Raw genomic sequence first — 17505 nt, 5'->3', positions numbered from 1 at the left:
TATAAAAGATGACTCCCCACTCCCTCCAGACAAGTATGAATAATTTTAGTAACAACACCTTCTCTAATATTTCAGTGATTTTCCATATCCCATACCATATCAAAAATCAAATTATAAAAACTCATCATTAAATTCTTATCAGCAAAAGTCTAACCTTAATCTAATACATCAATTTTATATTCCAATTTACTACTTTCTCATATTCAATCCTAATTAAAAAGAAATTCCCTTAATAGGTATCAGAAACCTCAATATATATATTAACCCTGATCAAATAAATCCACTTCTCCTCCTGTTTACTTTTCTTGATCTTTAATCCTATTAAATAATGTTCTACAAGTTGACTTCTTATCATTTTATCTTTCTCTTCTCTCCCAAAAAGTTTTATTATGGTAGTTTAATACATCCCTTTTGTAAATCCAAAATATGAAGACTTTCCAAGTCACTCTTCTGATTTATTGTTTTATATATACATTCCCTTTAATTATTAAGACTAAAGGTGGTTTCATTTGTAAACCAATCATGGCATCTTTTTTTCATACTATTCTTTTATTCTGGTATTTTGTAATTTATATTTGTTTTTAAAAAATCCTAATTTACATTCAAATCAGCCTCTCTGTTTTATCCTATAAAATCTATTGTTCTTCTATATTATTGTAATATCAGGTAATCTTGTAAGTAATTTCTAAGTACAATGTTCCCAACCAAATTTTACTTCTTCTGTAGTCAAATTGGATTGTTCCATAGTAATGAATCTCTTCTCCTTTAATTGTAATTGGTAGGTTTCACTGGTTTTCTCTAGTCAACCATCAAGTCATGTCTTATCATCTGTTTATTTTACAAGATGGGGGGAACTGTCCTCACTTTCATTTTGGCTTTTTAGATTAGAAAGTCTGTGAAACATGGCAAAATATTACTTTTCTGGAAGCATATGTGTATATATTTTAGAAACAGCAACACCAAATTTGCATGTTTGTATTAGTCTACTTAATTTTATTTATTTATTTATTGCATAGCCTCATGGGAATTTAAGCCTTGACAAAGTTATAGAAACTTTCTAATTAACAAACTATGTTTTCCCCCTCACAGAATTTAATACTAGTAATAACAGGTCAGGATATTGAAAGAATATCAAATGAACCCTTCTTTGGATAGAGATATAAGTCAAGAGCAAGAGTTTTAATTTTATGATCTGCAGCCACGTTTGGAATTTTGAATTGATTGTGACTACAGATTGGCTCTTCTCTTTCATTCAGGTTCCAATAAATGTAGCTACCTTAAAATATTTTACCACTTTTTCACCACTAAATTTTCCAAACCACTTCAGAAAGAGCTGAGGTGGCGCAGTGGTTAGAGTGCAGTACTGCGGGCTACTTCTGCTGGCTGCTCGCAATTTGGCAGTTTGAATCTCACCAGGCTCAAGGTTGACTCAGCTTTCCGCCCTTCTGAGGTGAGTAAAATGAGGACCCAGATAATTGGGGGCAATATGCTGATTCTGTAAACCGCTTAGAGAGGGTTGTAAAGCACTGTGAAGCGATATGTAAGTCTAAATGCTATTGCTATTCTCCCTTTCCAGAAGGATCTGCTGCCTCATCAAATCTCTCCTAATGCACTAAATTTATGCTAAAAATCTTCCTATTTTTCTTTCAGCAGTGAAACAACATTATGATAGTTTATAGAGGTCTTGCCCATTTTCTTCATTTACTAATTGCCAATATTCTTGATCTTCATGGCATTATGAAAAATAGAAAGGGATTGGCTTGTGTTATTTACTAGCAAAACAAGTTTTTAAAACTTTTAAATATAGCAAAATGTTATCATTTAGCATAATGAGGAAGAAAGGTAAGAAACCTTTGAAGATACCGTCAAGGGTCCATAATGCTATTCTGAGTATAGGTCTCATACTGTCAACTTTAGTCTTGGTAGACATTTCAGGTTTAGGTACTAAGCAACTTTCTGATCTCGTCTTTTAAGATTTGACCTCATAGATTCTTACAATAATATCAAATGTATACATTTAGGGAAATCAAATGGGCAATGTGGGTCCATTCATGCATGTCTGTTTGTATACTGCAGGTACTATATAAAATTCAAATTTGGTCAACCAATGTCAGTCTTACAGTATATTTTAATTTTTCTATATTAAATGTACACTTCCATCCTCTGTGCTCATATGGGAACAGTTATAGAAATGGAGATGAAAAATAATATTGCAATTTGAATTTTTATGCAGCCAATCTGTAAAAAAATGGGCCAAAATTTAGGTTGCCATCCTGAGACCTAAAACAATTGCAAGCCTTTTCATTTTGTTTATGGTCAGATATAAAATTTCAGCAAAGAAATATTCTGTTCTTCCAATCTTCCAAGTGATTTTCAGTTTCTGTTCTCAAGAATTTGCTTTGACAACTTGCTAGATTTGTCCTAACAAGAAATACAATTCTAGATGTCATTCTGTAATTCCCTTAAGGCCTTAAGTTAACATCTTACCCACTAAGCAGTTGGCAGGACCCTAGCAAATGGGAGCTTGAGGCATCAGCAAATGTGAGTTGCAAGGGACCATATTGTTTTGACTCAAGCATTTGGAAGGCAACTGCAAGGCAGGAATCAAAAGAATAATATGGGATTGTTTCAAAGACATCAACAGTGTCAAATACACTGAGGAGTAAATTTCTGTATTTTAGGGGAAAAGATTAAGCTCAATGTAATGAGTCAGGAAAAAGAATAATGTTGACGTCTACCCGATATAGTTAAGAAACATTGGTTTATGTGGTGGGAATCAGGTTAGAGAAGAAAGTGATAAAAATGATGGAGAATGTGGAAGAGAAGATTTGATTCAGAGCAACAGACACTACATAAGGAGAGTCAGAGAAAACAATAAAGCACTATCAGAAATAAACTGACAAAACTGAGGGGAAAGCTAGTAACTAGAAGGTATATATCTTACTACCCACTTATTATGATGAGATTCTCAAATAAAAAATCAAAGATCAGTAATCCAGACTTTCACCAATGAATTAAGAAAAACTGGAAATATTCGGAGGATTTCGAAGAGCAAAACCATTATCTTTACCTTCCAAAACTACGTTCCACCAGTTTTGTCTCACAGAATTGGTAATAAACAAACTCTTTCCTATTTTATTTGAAATATACATGATAAATGTTGACTGTAGCCGCACAACTCAACTACTTTATCCACAATATCACTCTGAGTTCTTACGTTAAAGTTAAAGTTTGACAAAAGCATACAAGACAGGAGTTATTCTTTCCAACAGACACTACAGGTAATACATGCCAACTTACTGGTGATAGTCAGAAACAAAAATATTGTATTATCCCAAGATTTGCAAGACTAGTACACATCAAAACAATTCCAGAGTGGATAGAACTGTCTCCTTCCACAAAGCCCAATGAAGATCGAGTATGAAACATGAAAAGATATGCTACTACTATTTGTGAGAATTATACAATCTATTATTCTGATTTGATTTTATGGATTATACCCTCTTAAAGTATGCACTAAATTCAGTTATTTTGCTGAAAACTGCTTTCCATATAACAAAAAAGGCAAAATGCTTCTGCATTATATTACTGCAGTAAAGATACTTCTGCAGTAATTTCCATGTTCCTCTCCAAAAAAATCATGAGTCAAACTGATGGAGGGAAAAAAAATATCCTCGATTCTTTATGCATCAGTCATTGTGGGAACCTAGCAAGTATCCATTGACAAAGGATCCACCATTGACCTGTGGGAGGGATCAAGGCGTCCTAGTGGACCATCACTTAAATATGAGTCAGCAGTGTGCTGCCACAAAAGTCAATGCAGTCTTAAAGGTTCCCCTCCCACATATGTGCTAGTTGTTCCTGACGCTAGTGGACGGCGCTCATCTCCATTTCGAAGCAGAAGAGCCAGCGCTGTCCAAAGATGTGTCCATGGCCATGTAGCTGGCATAATTCAACATGGAACACTGTTACCTTCCCATTAAAGGTGTTTCCTATTTTTCTATTTGCATTTTTACATACTTTGAAACTGATAGGTTGGCAGAAGCTGGGTCAAGTAACAGGAGCTCACTCCATTACGCGGCACTAGGGATCCGAACCGCTGAACTGCCGACCTTTCTGATCGACAAGCTCAGCATCATAGCCACTGAGCCACTGTTTCATTAATGCAGTCTGAGGTTGCATCAAAAGACGATGAGCACCAAAATCACAATAAGTGGTAGTTTTACTTTATACTGCACCAATGAGATCACACTTGAAATACTGCATCCAGTTTTGGTCACCACTATACAAAAAATATCCTGAAGCACTAGAAAGAGTAGAGAAGAGCAACAAAGGGGACAAGGGAACGGGAGGCTAAACCGCATGATGAATGGCTAGCAACTAGGTATGTTTAGTCTAACAAAGAGAAGACTTAAGGGTGACATGATAGCTAGCTTCCACTACTTGATAGGGTTTCAGAAGAAAAGGAGGGGTCAATTTATTCTCCAAAGCACCAAAGAGCAGGACAAGAATCAATGGATGGAAGCTTGTCAGAGGAAGATCCAACCTGGAACCTGGAGAAATGTCCTGACAGTGAAACAATTAGTAACTGGAACGTCTTGCCTCCTAAAGTTGTAGGTGCCCCATGGTTGTAGGAAAAGTTAGCACAACCACTTGTCCTGGATAGAATAAGGACTACTGTCTTGGGCAGGGGGTTGGAAGCAAAGAACTTCAAGATCCCTTCCAACCGTATAATTTACAATTCCATAAGAACATAGTAAGACTGATTCAAACCAAAATCCAATATCCAGTTTTCTATAGTTTCCACAGTTTTCTATTGACAAAGGATCCACACTGAACTATGGGAGGATCTAGGCAATTAGTTTTCTATAGAAACTTCTATGCAACTCAGAACCTCAGAGCTTTTAAAAGACAGAACAATATCCTTTGATTTTTTATTAGAAATAGATTCAACACTTTTGCAATAGAACCTGCTTTGAAACATATTGCTCTAACGCTGGAGATTGTCATTACTGAAAACTAAAACATCTTCCACAAATGTTTCCTTTTAAAATAATTAATTTAATTAATTAATCAATCCTTTTTAAAACAATCCAGTTGATGGCCATTACAATGTCATTAAGTAAAATATTTCACTTACCTCCCTGAATTTCCCATCATTTATGTTCATTGAATTCATATGTTCTAATATTATGTGACATACATTATACTTTATACCTACTTTTATTATATCTGCATTTTAGTTTTTCTCTACAATAAAAAACCCTAAACTTTATACATTTTCTTCTTCAAAGAATTGCCAGATCTTTACAACCCCACCCTTTTATGAACACTTTTGTGTTTCACAATATTTTGAGTCATGTAGTGATTTCTCCAAAGGTATAATATTAAATGCACTTTAAACTTTTTTCTTCAGTGACCACTACATTAGAATTCACCCATCTTCTCCCTTATGGCAAGAGGCTTCCAGGCAATTTGGGATAAATTTCAGTCAGTTTAAGATTGGTTCTAATGCTGAAATATTCCTAGTCATTGTGAGGAATAATATCTGATGAATAAGAAACATTCAAGGGGAGTGGCATCCTGTTCTCCCTGATGATTTGATACTATTAAAAAAAAAAAAAACTTGCCCAACTGGCTCCATGAGTACTGTGTATATTTTAGTCATAGCTGCAGTTCATTTTCATAAATATTGAGGGCCTTCTGAAATAATTTGTATGAAGCACTGGGTGAGATCATCCAGGAATTTAGATATTTATTATCAAAGAAGTAAGATATTCAGTTCTGTCTTTAAAAACCATGCAATTCAGGTGAGGCTATGGTGAGTGCTGAATTGCTGCTTGTGCTCAGCAATGGAATGTAGATCATTAATTCTTGACATTTTCTGCAAATTCACGTTTGAGATTCTTGAGTATCCTTAATACTTTTGCTTCTATTGCACATTTTTTTGTAAAATAAATTATAAAGAATTCTCTGCCAAAAGGCTTTGGAAACAAGAATGCTGTGAGTTACTCTCTCCTATAATCTGGAGGATAATTAAAGTATCTTACTTTCATTTGACACTGTGTTTCATATTGTATTATTATTTAAGATTTAGATTTCATACTTTTTAGTTATATTTATATGAGTGTTTCTGAGCTGCCCCAAATCAGTTTCAGTTGAAGCTATATATAAACATTGCAAAATAATAGATACACAGAGGGAAAGAAAGAAAAATTCTAGAAATAATTATGTTTTATTAATACTTTGGATGACATCTTACCAATTGGAAAAGTATGTTATTTGTTTACAGAACTGAAGATCTTCTCTGTAGTGGCACCCTTTCAAATTCTTCTAGGAAATATATGCCTTACAATTAAAATAAACATTAGTTTTAATATTTTTACTAAAGTATATAAACCAGTTAAGAAGGTGTCTTTGTGTCAAAGTTGATTCCTTGTGACTGGATAGGTCCCTGAAGTTTTCTTGGTAAGATTTCAGAAGTGGTTTGCCATTGTCTTCTTAGGCCAGAATTATTAGCCAAAGTTCATCCAGCTGGTTTCATGCCTAAGGTCAGACTAGAACTCACTGTTTCCCAGTTTCTAGCCTAGTGCCTTAATTACACACTGGCTGTCTATTTTTTTTAATGTTAATATACTTAGCTTCAATTTCCAGGACTGTGACAGAACCAAATTGCTTTTAAAAACTGACTTCATACTGGCCACATTTGCTCATCATAGAAACAACCATTTTTTTTTTTACATTTCTGGCTTACTCATACTCATGTCCTCTGCTCTGGTCTTCCTAACTCTTCCTACCAAGGTTGTTTAACTAATATAGACAACTCTATTCATGGTTTGATAATGGATATCATCCAATCTGAAAGTTCTGATTTTAAGTGGTTTGGAAATTATAAGCCACACTATGTATTCAGAGTTATCTACATTCCATGGAACTCCATGGTTATATCTCCATAGTATATTTATTGACAGGAATCTCCAATGTTCGCAGATATGTAGCATTAACAAATGGTTACATCTCTAAAATAATAATACAATTTTTTTAAAAATATATTTTTTGGCTTATTTTGAAAAACAATGATACAAATATTTTTTTAATGGCGCCAAGATGCCAAAGGCACCATTTACTAACTTGACAAATAAAAATGTACTGTGGCATTTCTTTTAGTTAATGGAAATATAGCCAGTGGAGAAGAACAAAATATATAATTTAGTTAGAAATTATGATTGCACTCCATGTAATTTTCTACAGCAAGCATTCATTATTGCTAAGTGTTTTGTTACTGTTTCATTTTGTGATACAGAGTAATGTTTTCTCATTCTTTTACTTCGGCAATTTAATTGATGTTTAAAGAAGCACTGGAAAATGTGGGGAAAACCTGCATTAGTATAAAACGTAATTAGAATAATAGTTTGGATCAAGAAATCAAAGAAGCAAATAAAACTTAAAAAGGGAGAAAATCAGTTAAACACCGTAAATGCGATATCTTCCACATGCTGCACTTACATTTTTAGATAAAGGCAATGGAAAACTTGCCAGAAGAATTAACAGCTTGTAGCTCATTTACATGACAGCCACGTTGTATTGGAAAATATTGAGAATGAATAAAACCATTTAGGACTGTCTTCTATCAGTGGAAGGAAATTAGTGCAGGACTGCCTGCTGTTGATAAGACAAACTGAAAATAATCCTCTATACATTCAAATTTTCACTCTCACACAAACACACATACACAATGGATAGCTAACACTGATTGCTCATTTTTATAGTTAACATCACCTGGAGAGCAGAGATGTCTTTTACATATTGCCCTAGTGGACTGTAAACTGTTTTTTTATTAAAAGGATGTTTAATCCTGCAAGACATTTGGAACCCTATTTTAATAAATATGAAGACCATGCATTTTGATCCTGCGTATATTCAGCTAGAAGAATGACTTGTTCATGCTCAGTAAAAAAAGGTTGGCCATGGCAAATGAAATATTGATTGCATCTAAATGATAAAGTGCTGTAAAGTTATTTGTATAGAAATATTCTTTGTCCAGAAACTCAAATACTTTGGCAACATAATGAGAAGAGACGAGTCACTGGAAAAGACCCTGATGTTGGGAAAAATTGCAAAAGGAGAATGGTAGAGGATGAGATGATTAGACAGGGTCATGGACAGAATGAATAGGAATTTGGGCAAACTCCAGGAGACAGTGGAGGAATGGAGGCCTGGTGTGCTATCAGTCCATGGGATCACAAAGAGGTGGACATGACTTAGCAACTGAACAGCAACAATTCTTTGTCCAAAGGTAGCTCAATGCACACAACCCAACCTTAAGATACTTCTCTCAGGTATACCAGATCTTTTAAGAAGCCAATGAGCTCAGTAGTAGACTATTTGAAGGAGCTTTGCCAATATAGTGGTTGCTCTAAATTGCAGAAGCTGTAGTAAAGCACTAAGGGTACATTGAGGGCTGTTCATCTATATTGTCATATTAGATAAGCCTTGATATTAGCTTGCTAAAAACTTTTGACAGTTGTCATCTGGCTAATGGCATCAAGTCACATCTGCAAAGTGGATAAGTCATTTTAGCACTAGTCCAATCATGATTATGTTGAAACAACAACACATACAGGCTTTGTAAGCTTTGCATCATTTAAGTGATGGCTGCATAAATCCTTAGTGGTTTAAAGGACCTTAGCCTGTTACTCAGAGGTGGGTTGCTAATTTTTTACTACCGGTTCTGCATACACAGAAGCATCCGGGTGGGTGGGCAGAGCCTCCCACAACCGCTACTACCGGTCAGCCGATCCAGTCCAAACCGGCAGCAACCCACCTCTGCTGCTGCTCCATTTAAATCAGAACTGTTGCTCTGGCTGGATGTAGGAATGGCATTTTCATTTAATATTTTAATTGACAACAGCAAAACTGAACTTCAGGCCCTCTGTATGCAGAGATACTATTTATGTTTACATGTGTGTTTGTCTAGGTTAGTATCATTGGATTAATGAATATGAAAACATAGGAAACAAAGCTGATTTAGTGCTAATTTTATTTCCATTCTTTCACACTGAACTTTTCAATATTAATACATGATAGTGATGAAAAATTCTAGTTAAATACTTTATATGGAAAGGAGTAAAAATAAATGCTGACATCTTAAGCCTAAATATAAATTCTATTACCCCAATAATGGAATTAATGTACAATGTAAGCGTGTTTAGCCTTCTAAACAATGATAAAATAAATAAACAAACGAATAAAAGAATGACAGAGATAAAACAATGTTTAAAAGAGCAACTACAATAGCTCTTTAGAAAGGATTAGTCAGTAGGCCAATACTGGGAACTCAATCGAGTTCAGGAACTTCATATAATCCTAGTGTAGCAAATACATTTGGAATCTGCAATTTGGTCATTAAATGATGAGACAACAAATTGGAATCATGGTTGTGTTTGTGATTTTACTTCACCTTTCCTTTCTTTACAGGCTTGCAAAGATTGTAAATGTGAGGATTGGTGGCAAAGTTACTTTTTTGTCAGTGTTATAACTGAATGGTTGCTAAATGGGGGAAGTTGCTCAATGAAAACTACCGATATTTCCAACTCCTACCTACCCCACAGAGGCCTACTTTTGGGGCAGAGATGGAGGAAAGCGGATTCTTTTTCCTAAACTCATCTGTAAAGGTAAAGGTTCCCCTTGCACATATGCGTAGTTGTTTCCAACTCTAGGGGGCGGTGCTCATCTCTGTTTCAAAGCCAAAGAGCCAGCACTGTCCGAAGACGTCTCCATGGTCATGAGGCTAGCATATCTAAAGGTCAGCATATCTAAATGCCAAAGGCGCACGGAACGCTGTTACCTTCCCACCAAAGGTGGCTCCTATTTTTCTACTTGCATTTTTACATGATTTCGAACTGCTCATCTGTATCATGATACAATTCTCCATTGAAAAGAAATGGGGGCTTCTCCCTTCCTGCACAGGAAAAGGCAGTCTATCTATAGAAGGATACTGCATGGGCAGATTATATAGGACAGAATGGAGAAGCACTATTCCTCACACCTCCATGTAGTGATTTCAGCCTCCCATCATCTACATATTAGGAAACAAACAATACAAGGTAGCTATAGATAAAGTGGCTCTTCCTGTCCTTCATCATGTCTTTTTTTGCTTTAGAGAAAATGATAACTGAATCAAAATTCCAGTGCCAGCTGAGTAGTAGATAGTAGGGACAAATAAGGAATTACCACTATCATCACTAACATCTTAAGTTCACAACTTCTGATATAGCCACTAACCGTGACCCGTCAAAAGCGCGGAGGACAAAATCGCGCTCGACGAAAGCGCGCATGTGATATCATCACAGCGCGACGAAAAAAATTAAAAATTGAAATAAAATTAAAATTAAAGCAAGCCAATTCACATAAAGGTAAGGGTTAGGTTTAGGTTTAGGGTTAGGGTTAGGTTAAGGGTTAGGGTTAGGTTTAGCGTTAGGTTAAGGGTTAGCGTTAGGTTTAGCGTTACGTTAACGGTTAGGTTTAGGGTTAGATTTAGGGTTAGGTTAAGGGTTAGGTTTAGGGTTAGGTTTGGGGGGGTTAGGGTAAGGTTTTAGCTTTATTTTTACATTTTTCGATCACAGCGCAATGTTTTCGTCGCGCTGTGATGACGTCAAATGCGCGCTTTCGTCGAGCGCGATTTTGTCCTCCGCGATTTTGTGGTGGAACCGCCACTAACTGGCCAAAGGTACAAAAATAATGCCACAGAAGATGGATTTGGTGTCACTGACTAATAATTTTTTAAATTCTCATTTGGTATCCTGAAGGAACATAGTAGTAATGAACTTACCAAGATACAGCACTTTACTTCATGAGCATTATCTAGGAGAATAAGCCACCATAATCAATTTTACCTAAACTCTAGAAATGCCTGCTTTTTATGAGGCTTGCATAACTGATAGCCACTTTGTGAAAATAATGAGCTGTTTCCTAGAATGATTTGCTTTTCTTTAATGACAACAGATAATGGAACAGTAAATGGGACAATGAATTTTAAGATAAAGTAAGTGTTTGCTTTCTCTGCCATCCAGGCAATCTTTTGTAAAAAGCAAAAGATTAAGAGTCCTTTGAGCTGGACATTAAAACCTGAATGTTATTAATGCAATGTACACTGTTGCTAGCACAAATATACAACAGAGGACGGGTACAATAAGTTAATTGATTGCTAAAATCAGTAATATTAAGCTTTAGCTGGAACTATAGAATGGTGACTAATATAACAGCAATTTATTAAAGGTGTATGTCACCAGACTTTGGGATTGAACTGTAGAGTTTGTAGTGCCCTCCGAACCTGGTTGTTTGATTGCAGACATTTTGTCACCAGACAAGGTAACATCTTCAGTGCTAGAAGAGAGTGGGGGTTGCTCTCTGTTTATATACATTGGCTTTCCCTGAACAGTATTGGCGGAGTTACTTTTTTCTTCTAGATAGTTCCTTGATTAGGCTGCTGTTCACTGCTTGTTTGCCTGAGTTGGTAATTAATTTCACAACATATGGGCAGATTTACCCATAGCTTCAACTAGGAAATTGTGGGCATCCTAGATCCAGCTAAATACAAATGCTAAATAAGCTCAGAGAGCACTAAGGACTTCTCACTTCAACCCTGAGCTACAAATATTCTCCTTTATTAGTTCCTGGAAGCTTGGCATTCAGACAAATCAGCATCAACAGACACATAGAGAAACACCACATTTACAGTCAATTAAAAATAGAGAACAAAAAAGCTAAGAAGGAAACAGAAGACCAGATGACATTCTCTCCAGCAAATAAGCAAAGATTAACACCAGGCAAGTAATCAAGCAGAAAACAATACCCTAATCAAGGAATAACCAAGGAGAAAACCACATTCCCAGCAACATCAAGCTCAGAGACCATCCACGACTCCACAGTATTAGATTGAACATATATTCCCCCAAATTTAAAACCCTTAGTCTATTCAAATTGAATGATATTAATTTTCCAACTGCAGTGTCAGATGTCACATCATTTAATAATTAAAGAAACCTTAATATTGAAAATAATAAATCTAATCTTTCAACATGGCAATATATTTCCTAGAACATGGAGACTTCAACAAAGCCGTCATCAGTGAAGAGGAAGCTGGATAAAGATTGTTGTCATATTGGAGGATAATGCCTACTGTTGTGAAAAATAGGGAGGCAAGGATACACCTTTGTTTGACTTCCCTTTAAATTGGAGATGGGATAGAAAATTAGAGTTGTTGGTAGCAAACTTTATATGCACATAGATGTTTTCATGCCACGTCATACTAAAAATAGTCAATGATTTAAGCATAATTTCCTACATAACCTCTCTCTATGCCTGGAGGTCAATAGGTGATTAGGGTATTAGTTTGCCAGGTGATATAACTGATGTATTAATTAAAGGTAAATCAGCTAAGAAAAAATGAATTGTTTGTTTCCTATGTATCAATCTATCAAAATTTTAAAGACAACATTTAAATTAAAACTATTGTTCACTGTTAGGACTGGGTGAAGTACTAATCATACTAATGCTAATACCAATAATATTGTAATTATAAGAAACATTCATTGTAAAAATCCTCAGAGATTTACCATTATTAGCGTAGTTGTACAACCCAGATGTAGTATGAACTGAGCATTAAATAGGAAAAAGAAATATAATTAAAATATTTGCACTGTATGAACATTTAAAGCTATATTATCATACATAAGTTATAAAACAAAAGGTCATAGAAGTTTTCCTTTTTCAGTGGCATGTAGGCTAAAAAAAAGCATGAGGATTTATATTTTATAACCTGGAAGACAAAATGGAACATACTATTACATAAGTTATCAGGTGCATTATACCTGATATATACTATTGATAGCATCGTAACTATCAGTCTTAGCTAGAGAAAATATAAAAGATTCACCAGAAAATAAATAGTACTGCTTAAGTTAAGACATTCACAACTTTCTGACCATTTGAGGTCATACTATATAACGGCTGTCTTTGACTTATGACCATAACTGAGACTGGAACTTCTGTTGCTAAGAGATGCAATTGTTAAGTGCATCACACCCGATTTTACAACCTTTTTTTGCCATGATTGCAAACAAATCATGCTGTCATTAGGAGAATCCAGCTTCCCCCATTAATTTTGCTTGTTGGAAGCCTCCTGGGAAGATTGCAAATGGTGATCATGTGACCTCAGGTCAATGCAAGTATTGTTAATACATGCCTGTTGCCAAGTGTCCAAATTTTGATCACATGACCTTAGCAATGCTGTGACAGTCATAAGTGCAAGAACAGTCATTAGTCACTTTCTTCAGTTATATTTTAAATTAAAGTGGTCATTAAACAAATGATTGTATGTTGAGGACTACATGTAATAGGAAAGTATATTATTAATTTGTCTGCCAGTGTTTCAATGTTAAATTCAGATCATCACTTTATGGTATTTGGCCTTCAATCCTCGACTAATTTTGCTGAACGCAAAGAATGCTATTAATTCTCAAGAAATATACTTCTCAAGGCGGCTTTCTCAACTCAGAACACTAAGTTACCTGCAGAATGATTGATTCAGCATTATGCTTGAAGGAAATACATATAGAATATTCCTAAGCTTATGCATCATTAGCCTGATTATGAAAATAACTGGCTAATGACTGAAAGATTTTATTTTTCTTATTTTAGTCATCTGTAACTAGAGAGGATATTAATATTAACAATATCTGTTCATAAAGTTTTCATCTCTTTTTAAAAATTATTTTATAAACTTGTAGGAAAATTATTTAAATAAATAAAGTCATGCTTTAGGAATCAAAAAGAATGATACGGTATTCAAAATTTTTACAGAAGCATTGAGCTGTAGTTTATACCCAACATTGGCATAAAACAATTGAATAGTAATGAATTTGTATGGAGATGCTACATGACTATTAAATATTTTAATAGACAATTTGTTTTGCATTCTTGACTCATGGATTTCCCACTGGATTGCCTGATGACATGACATGAATTTACTGAACAGAAACTTTTATAAAAGCTGAACACCAAGAGAAGGGCTGCAGTTACAAAATAGCAAACATTCACCATCTGTCATTGGGACTCCTTCCAAAATCACATGCTGATATACTGAAAAAAAAGACAACAGTAAAGTTGCCCCTAGATACAGAATTTAAATAAATGACATGAAATTAATTTTTTAAAAATTGTCCTTTTGAAGGCTTTAAACTGCTGCTTGGACAAATCTGACTCTCCCAGCTCCCAAAGCTCTTAAACCCATTGGATACTGCTCTTTTTCTGATCTCATCACAAAGAGAATCTGTAAGGAGCACCCTAGGCGATCCCAAGCCCTTTCCTTAATCCAGAGAGAGGTTTGGGGAAATGATTGACTCTCCAGCTGTGCTTTCTGCCATGGATGTTGGCTCTGCTGGCTCAGCTCACTATTTTTTCCCTGGAAGTCGAAATTACACACTCACACACACACACACACCACTCATAATTTATGCTGCCACATTAAAATTAGAAGAATTGGCAATTTTAGGAAAGATTCTGAGATCACAGCATGTGCCATATCCACAAAGAAGCTCATTTCTTTTATGCTATATAGATAATACTTGAAACATTTGTGTGAAATTATTGTATAAATGTCGATAAATTGTATTGCTACTAATATCTAATATGGAAATCTATCCTCTGATACAATAAGATTCATCTGAAATATTAGTTATGTGAAATTTCTAATGTTTTGCCAGGCCTAAGATTGCAGTAAAGCTTATTTATCAGATGATTTACCAAAGTAGGAAAAACTCATCCTACCTATTTTTACTCTTTTCCAATAAAGTTTAATGGTATAATAAACGTCAATAGAAAATGAGCCAAAGGAAAGATAAGTAGTTCTTCTAGGGTTATTGCAAGTTGTAATTGCTCTTACTTCTTCTTCTTCTTGTTAATTTTGATTTGCATTGACTTTTCATTTGTACGCCATTACAGCAGCATTTTTCAAACTGAATCCTTTCTGATACTCAACTCCCAGAAAATAAACCAGGAATGATGCACATTACTTTCCAAAGCAAATGGAAGAATTTCACATTGAGACAGGAAGGGTACATATATAAATTCCCATTCCATGGAAGACAACAAATGCTAAAACACACTATGAGCTAAGTTTTATTTTTCCTTCAACCTTCAAGTTATTAAAGCTGCAATCCAATAAACATACTTTTATGTGGACCTTTGAACTTAGTGAGCAGATATACTTTTATCATAAAGTTAAAATTATTTCAAAAAAAGCCACAGCAATCATGTGTGGCTTTAAAATGCAATCTGAATGATACCTTCACTCCACCTTCCAATAAGCTCCAAAAACAAAGAGATGCAAATATTGCATAATGGTATGACCCTCATACTGTGTTTTACATATTTGGCAGGGGGTGGGGTGAGGATCTGGATAGTTCCTAAAGCTAGTGCATGTGAGAGATGATGTCCGCAGAGAAGGAACTAAAGGCAAGCAGCAGAGTGCAGAGCTGGATAGGAGACATAGGAAGAGAGTAAAGATACTACTCCCTAGAATCTTCCACCATATAATATGTAGGGTGAGAGTAGAAAGCATTTAGTCAGGCAAGATTCTGTCTGTTATGTATAAACAAATAACTGAACTTTGGATGGATTGTTCTGTCGTCATTGGAGTAACAATGCACTACATATATCAAATTATGTGTGAAGGGCCATGAATTGAGTAGAGGCTTTTGAACTCCATAAAAATAATATCTGGCTACCCACATCTGAGGAGCACCACAAATTATAAAAACAGGTCATTTGGTGCCTCTGTGAGTAAAGTTACTGGGATACTAAAGGGTGCCTCAATGTCATATCACTCTCTATTTGGAACAAACCATATTATTTTAAAAAACATTTTGTTTAATATTTTGCCTTTTTGCCTCACCTAAATTACCAAAATGAAAACAAATAGAAACATCATCACCAATGCTTTTATAGTAACCTGGATGGGGATATAGGGGGAGGGTTTTTATAGATTTCCTCTGAATCTGCCTTGTTTGGAAAGAAGCTTTTTGTAAATTACAGGAAGAAACGATTAAAATCCTACTCATGTTGCAAATCAGGCCAGGACTTGGCTTCCATACCCTAATGGCATTGTTATAAAAGGAAAAGCATCATGCAGAGTCCAACTATGTATTATATATTTATATATATAATACACACACACACACACACACACACACACACATACACATACATACATATACACACACATACATACATACACACATATACACACACACACACACACACATACATATACATGTGTGTGTGTGTGTTTCCAACAACTCTGCATATAATCATTAGATACAACAAAGATGAGAATGATGCAGATTCATTTACATGGAATTTAGTCAATTAGATATCTATTTATTCACTGCCATCCTTTATTCTGCCTTTCACTGGTAGTCTGTGGGGGAAAAAATCAAAGAGTTATCTTTCTGTAATACTTTGTGCTACACAAAAGTTGCTTGTTTCTATATTTCTTTCTGGGATTTTTCCACACCAAAATATATTGCTGAAGTCACACTCTGGCATAGTCTTTCCTAACCTGTTGCCCTTTAGATATGCTGGCTCTGGATCTCTGGTTTCAATTACTGTCACTTAGATTCAGGATTGAAATCCCAAGAGCAATTCTTATTTGGCAAGGTCTACTAAATTCTGTATTCCTGAATGATTGTGAATAAATTTAATTAATAATGCATAGAATGCCTATTTTAATATTTAAACCACCAAAATCAGATTCTTTATGAAAACAATAATAAGCAAATATGCTCTGTAGGAGAGTCAAGCTAAAATTCTAGATGAAATAAATATTGAGGAAGAAAGAAGGCAATCTTTAGTAACAACTACCTTAAACTCCCCTATTTTAAAATTTTCAGACATGATAGGAATCCATGCTAAAGAGATGGAAATGTGTATATAGCATAAGAAAACTATGCTGAATACACAAATTGAGCCCCAAAACTCAAAGTATAATGGAAGAAAATAGTAGAAAGCAACTTTTTTTGTTCTTAGGCTACTAAATGCCCTGTACCTACTCCTTAATAAGAAGCAATGTACATCTCGTCAATAGAGAAATGGCCATTTCCCATCATTCTAATTTGGAAGGGCTACTCCCTTTCCTCCAAAGAGAAAAAGAACATTGCAAGAGTATTTCGTTGATATTCAGTTATCTTCTACATTCTGTGGTTTTAACCATATTCGGATGAGGCAATTCATCCGAATAAGCAGAATAAAATGTTCCCTCTTCTCTTACTGTCAAGGTAAACACACAGAATATTTTATTTTGATGGTTCTACAGGACTTCAGAAGTTTTGCAAAGCATAAAATTACTGTACGTCCATTATAGATATATATTGTACTTATCTTACAAAGCCATTCGATTTCCATGCAGTGCAAGTGAAGTTCTGCTTCCTTTCTTCCTGGTTATCC

Source organism: Thamnophis elegans, chromosome 7 (genome assembly GCF_009769535.1).
Source record: "Thamnophis elegans isolate rThaEle1 chromosome 7, rThaEle1.pri, whole genome shotgun sequence".
Classification (NCBI taxonomy): domain Eukaryota; kingdom Metazoa; phylum Chordata; class Lepidosauria; order Squamata; family Colubridae; genus Thamnophis; species Thamnophis elegans.
Note: the sequence above shows the minus strand (reverse complement) of the source record.